This window comes from Ziziphus jujuba, chromosome 4, assembly GCF_031755915.1.
Source record: "Ziziphus jujuba cultivar Dongzao chromosome 4, ASM3175591v1".
In the NCBI taxonomy this organism is placed as follows: Eukaryota; Viridiplantae; Streptophyta; class Magnoliopsida; order Rosales; family Rhamnaceae; genus Ziziphus; species Ziziphus jujuba.
Window position 1 is genome coordinate 8,984,021 of NC_083382.1, and position 6,610 is coordinate 8,990,630.

General features: G+C 30.9%; 1 pseudogene; it reads left to right on the plus strand.

Moving 5' to 3' along the window:
* Window positions 1-4,694: 4,694 nt before the first annotated feature.
* Window positions 4,695-6,174, plus strand: LOC132803524 (anthocyanidin 3-O-glucosyltransferase 2-like; annotated as a pseudogene).
* The last annotated feature ends 436 nt before the right edge of the window (window positions 6,175-6,610 follow it).

Here is a 6,610-nt window from a genome sequence, read left to right on the forward strand (position 1 = left end):
TTATATTTTACTCATATTTCCATGGTTGCACGGGTTTTCTTTAGGCATTTTTGGTTTGAAAAATAAAAATTTAAAAATAAAAACTTTAGGCATTTTTTATAATTATAATTAGGAGTTCACCTATGGTAAATGGCTTTTAACATTAAAGAGGCATGTTGTTTGTAGGTTTTGAACTCATAAAGTTAATAATGAGATAAGATTTTATATTTATATATGTATATATATATATATATACACATCGATTTCGACATCGAATGATCCAAAGTGAGGGTGTAATGCGACCTTATTCGTTAAACTTACTTGTTAAAAAAATAAAAAAAGGAATAATCTATAAAATAAAAGATAGAAATGCATAGAGAATTACTTGCTGCCTCATCCATGTGCAGTGAGCAGGCCCCGTGGGATCCAAGAAGGTGTCTAGTCAACAATAAAAGAAAGAAATAATATTCCTGCCCCACCACCACCACAGCACCTCGAAAGTATCTGTTTTCTTGGTCAACTTGCTCTATTGACTGTTGACCACCTTCCCATCTAAATTTGAATTAAATAAAAAATGATTATTATTTGTCCTTTGCCTGTTAGGATAACCAGACAACGTCAAATAAGATTTTTAATATAAAAATTTAACATAATTTTTTAAAAAATAATTATGGTTGATATTTATAAATGACTTGTCTGCATATGTGAATATGAAAAAGGTTGAAATTATCATTTTAAAAAATATATAAATTACTAAAATTTCAAATATAAGAGTTCTATAATAAAATTATTCAAAATAAAAATAAAACTAAAAATACATAAAAATCTAAACTAGAGGGGTTAAAGTGAAATTTATTGTAATGTAAAAAAGTTTTGATCCTCCTTATAACTTGTACATACTCTTCCAACCGCATAGATATAATATGTAATATGGTTATTAACTGAATTCTACGGTTTTATTTCTTTTTGGTCACTTTTGATAAAGATTTTTGTTTTTCTTCATTATTTTCCGTAGCCATATTGCATGCTAACTAAACAACTAAGCAGGGGTCCGGGGAAAAAGTAAATATTTAAAAATATTCAGAAAAAAATAAAACAAGAAAAAACAAGGAGACATCGGACTTAAAAAATAAAATAAAATAAAAAAAGGGGGGACCATTATAATCTTTTTTTATTTTTTATATTAGACATGAAGATTCTAACTCGGCTCATTGTCCGATTAAACATGGCTAGCTTTTATCGTTGACTTGATAATCTTTAGTTGAAAGATCGTTCAAGTTCTCCATATTAAAAAAATAATAATGAAAAGCTAGAAAGAAGATAAAACAAACCAAAATCAACTAAATTTTTTTCGTACAGTTACCAAAAAAGAAAACAAAATTTTTCCATATTTTAATTTATTTAAAAAAAAAAACTCAAGTTTTAAATAGGTTGATCTTAAAAGGAAAAATAGATGAACATATAGATTTGATGGAGCAACTAAGCATGCTGACCCCAGATGTTCTTTCTGCATCCCAACTATCAGCAAAGTGGCACCAAAGTACTTTTTTTTTTTTTTTGGTTTTTTTTCCTTATTACCAAAAATAAAAATAAATAAATAAAGTGCAATTTTTCTCCTTCACCAGTACTCAACAAATAAAAGTTTTTCAAAGAACAAAATGATTAATGCGACACCCGTAATTATCTTGTCTTAATGACTATCGGTGTCATCGATTAGAAACTTAATATTTATTTATTTTTTAAAATTATTATACTAAGGGAGAAATTCAAATTTGATATTTATTGTTTAAGAAAAGTTAGGCTGATCTGGAAGGTACAAACAGCTTAGAATTCAATGGTCGGTACGTCATTTTTTTTTTCTTTTTTATTCTTTCTATACGAGTTGAACATATATGCAGAATTGATTACTCGTAACTTGGAGCATCTTCAATATCAAATTAATTTTATCATTGGCATTTTAAAATTTTTGACATTGATATATATATATATATATATTTTTAATGGTAAACAAGATTGGTTCTAAAGGTATGTAAAATATGCAATTCCATGAAGCCCCATAATTATAAGGGTTCTATGTCCATAGATATATAATAAATTATATATATATATATATTTAATTTTTCTAGCAAAAATATTTTTGAGAAAATTAGGACTTGACGAAAATAATAAAACTGAAAATGTTGATGTTGACGGTGAAGTGTATAATGAAAATGATAAAATTAAAAACTTAAATGATTTAATTGATAATAGATCCATTCCGTTTAATATTTGTGCATGGTCCCTGAATTTGTGATAATCTTGATGTTAAATTTAGAGAGTTATTAATGGAAAATGATCCTATAAAAGATCTTTCATTTGAAAATAATCTTAAAAATAATTTTTTTAAATATTAATCATAAGAGTTTAATTAGTAATTTGGCTTTTGAAAATGCAAGAAGTATTATTTTACAAAAAAAAATTGATGATTTTAAGATTTACATATGGTATTACTTAAGGGATGCAAATCTTCTGTCCCTGTTCCGTGTCCGTTTTCCTGTCTCCTCAATGAGAGATTGCCACCTCATTTAAATTTTTTTGGAGAATAGTATTTCTTCATTGTCGTTTTCTCCATTTTCTCTTATGTTCAACCTCTGCATTATTTCTCTATCAATCCATAATAAATTACTTCTAACTCCTAGTTTTTTGATTTCTCACAATTGAATCTGCAAGTTATTTTTTAATTATATTTGCAAACCGATTATGTTCTTTCTGTATTGCACACCCATGATTTTTTTTTCTAATCACACAATTTACACTCATGGGCCATGGTTAAAAACTAGATCAATTATATAATTTTAGAACATTTAGTGGCATGACCCTCTCAGTTACTGCATCAATGGTCTGAATGGTGGATGTTTTTCTTCCCTTTATTTCTCTATTTCCATTTCTTTTGTGGTTTTTCAAATATGACAGCTCACTGGTTGGGAGCCATTCATGGGATCGGCATGTAAAGATGTAAGCAGATTTAAAATTGTTGAAACCAACAAAATTTGTTTATAGATAATTTAACTGATGAAGTAAAACGTCAGAGAGAATAGGAAACCAAAGGGCATACGGTATAATAGAAGAGAAACCAACAGCAATAAAACTTCTATTTCCTTTTACATTTTAGATGACACATGTTCAGTTTTAATTGAAAGGACAGAAAAGGAGACACCAAATGGGGACACAGGATCCATGTCCATCACTTAAGATATTTATTGTTTATTTTTTCAATATTTTATTCGTATGGAATTATCAGGGAATGTTAGTTTATTGGCTGGTATAGGAATTTTGACGATGCAGTTGGAATGGGAGTTTTGAGGGTGTTTTCAAAGATAAATTAAGTGCTTTATTTGTACTTTTATCAAGCATTAATTTTGACAAAAATAACTTTTTTCTAGAAAACTTTTTAAATATATATATATAACCTATTATATATCTATGATTATGATAACTTATAATTATGAAGCTCTGTATAATCATGCATCTTGGATGTTCTCAGGCCCTGCTTTTAATCTACAACCGTTTAATTTATCTGTCAACATTTTTTTTTTTTCATCTACTACCTTTTGTTCTTATATCACCATGTCTATATATCTACTATGCTTTTAATCTAGAACCATTTATTTTATCTACAAACTTTTTGTTTTTTTTTTCATCTACCGAAATTTTATTTACTATTATATTTTATTTTTTCCATACTATCATGGTATATACACCATTTTTTTTTTCCTCTAACAATTCCTCTCCATATACCCAATTTTTAATTTCTCTCCATGTATTAATTAGGATTTCCATTGCATGGGTTTTAAGTTAAAAAACATTCCAGGTCGGAAAAAAAAAATTTGCAACAAAACATTGGGGGAAAAAAAAAAAACTTGGGATGGGCTACCAAGTTTAGGTTGGATACCACTTCTTTTAATTTTAATTTTTAACTATGAAAAAAAATTAAAAATTAAAAATTTTATTATTTAATGGTTTGGACCATTATAAAAAAAAATGCCAATTACATTTTTAATGCCAAAAATACAATTATCATTTTATGCAATGTGCTATTGGAACACATAAAAACACAACTATGCTTCTTTTTTTTTTATATATACATTTTAATAAGAAAATACAATGCTTTTAATTACTTGTACATGATGAATAACTAGCCATAAGATAACTATATTTATTTATTTTTAAAAAAAGATAATTAAAATTTTTATTTTGGTTAAAACTTAAAGTTAATAATAAGTCAAAAAAATGTTATCCCTAACAATTTTGAAAAAAAAAAATTATAAAAATTAAATTTGTCATCAAACATAATTTTAATTGATTTCCTTCACATAAAAATGTAAAAGGAAATGCCAGCAAAGCCATGACATCAGTTTGATAGTTTTGATATCGTTGCCAACAATAGTCCTTTCAAAATAACTTTTCATTCTTAATTTTCTGTTTCTTGAGTTGCAAGGAACACTGAACTACTACTATATATTAATATAAACAATATATACATTCAAAGATATAAAATCCAAAACCACCAAACTTTGGGGAAAAAAAAATGAAGAAAGTTGAGCTCATCTTCATCCCCGCACCTGGTATGGGTCACCTTGTCTCCACAGTAGAGATGGCAAAGCTCCTCGTGGCTCGAGTCGAGATCATCGTCTTCACGTTACGGTACTCGTCATGAAGCTACCCTTTGATACCAAAGTCTCAACCTAGATCATCGTCTTCACGTTACGGTACTCGTCATGAAGCTACCCTTTGATACCAAAGTCTCAACCTACCTCCACTCTCTTTCTTCTTCTTCCTCCTTCTCCTCTATCTCAGCTCGTATCAGCTTCGTCACCCTCCCAGACGACCATAATAATACCGTTGCAGATTCCAACCTGGCCTTTTCTTGAAACAGTTCGTGGAGATTCAAAAACCCCATGTCAGAGAAGCTGTTGCCGCAAAACTCATCCATTCCAACAACAAGAGCAGTGCTGATCATGAGTCTGACTCGCCGCCCCGACTCGCCGGTTTCGTCATCGACATGTTCTGCACCACCATGACAGACTTAGCCGAGGAATTCGGGATTCCTACGTACTTGTTTTTCACATCTAGTGCATCTTTTCTTCGCCTCATGTTCCATATCACAGACCTTAAGGATAAAGAAAACATCGACACCATCGATTTCAAGGACGACCCGAATACCGAGTTGGTCATCCCGGGTTTTTTAAACCAGGTACCCGCTAGTGTTTTGCCCGGTGTGTTTTTACAGGAAGATAGTGCCCCAGTGATGATGGCTCACGCTAGGAAGTTAAGGGACTCAAAGGGTATTTTAGTAAATACGTTTACAGAGCTGGAATCCCATGCAATCCATTCATTATCTAGAAAAGACGGATCAGAGTTCGGATGTAATAAATTAGCTCGATGATCAACCTCCATCCTCTCGGTAGTGTTCCTGTGTTTCGGTAGCATGGGAGCTTTCTGTGAGGAGCAAGTGAAAGAGATTGCGATTGCACTGGAAAATAGTGGGGTCCGATTCTTATGGTCAGTACGACAGCCTCCTCCAAAGGAGGCTTACACTGCACCAACTGATTACGACGATCCAAGACGAGTCGTTTCCAAAGAGTTTCTCGATCGAACGGCTGGGATTGGAAAGATCATAGGCTGGGCTCCACAAGTTGATACACTTTCTCATCCAGCGATCGGAGGGTTCATATCACATTGTGGGTGGAATTCAACGTTGGAGAGTCTATGGTTCGGTGTGCCTATGGCCACGTGGCCGCTTTACGCTGAGCAACAATTTAATGCGTTTGAGGTTGTGAAGGAATTGAAATTGAGCGTTGAGATTAAGTCGGATTATAGGACTGGTTTTTATACTGGGGCTGATGATGAAGATGTGATTGTAACTGCTCAAGAAATAGAGACAGGGATAAGAAAGTTGATGGAGGCTGGGAGTGATGTTAGGAAAAGAGTCAAAGAAATAAGTGAGAAAAGTAAACAGGCTTTTATGGATGGTGGATCTTCCCATTCTTCATTGAGAAGTTTCATAGAAACAGTGATAGAAAGTTTGCCTTCCATTTGAAAGCTATTTATTTATTTATTTTTGCTTCCTCGAGTAATTTATAATAAATATGTTTTATGTACTTTTCTAAGGTTTAAACATTTAATAGTGTGACGTACATACGTTGTGTGCCATAAATTTCCTCCGTACGGAATCTATACCAGTAACTATAACTTTACACGTAATGAATACCGTTTTTCTTTTTTCTTTTTTCTTTTTTCTTTTTTTTCTTTTTTTTTTCCAAGTAATATATTATATATTTCATGTAATTTTCTAGAGTTGCATATTCAAAAAGAAATAGTGGTCAAATTAATATTTATAGTAGTTTTTAACACTTGTAGTGTAAGTGTGAGTGTGTGACATACGTTGTGTCACGTAAATTTCTTCACTGCGGAATCTTATCAATGCTAGTAACTATAATTTTTTGTGCCATAAAAAGAGTACTACCCTGAGCCCTAATATGTGCAATTTTTTTTTCTCAAAGAAACTTCATAATATTAAGGGGTGAAATAAAAGATTTGATCAATTTTTTTTTTTTAATTTTTCTCGAAACAAAGATATGATAAAATGTTG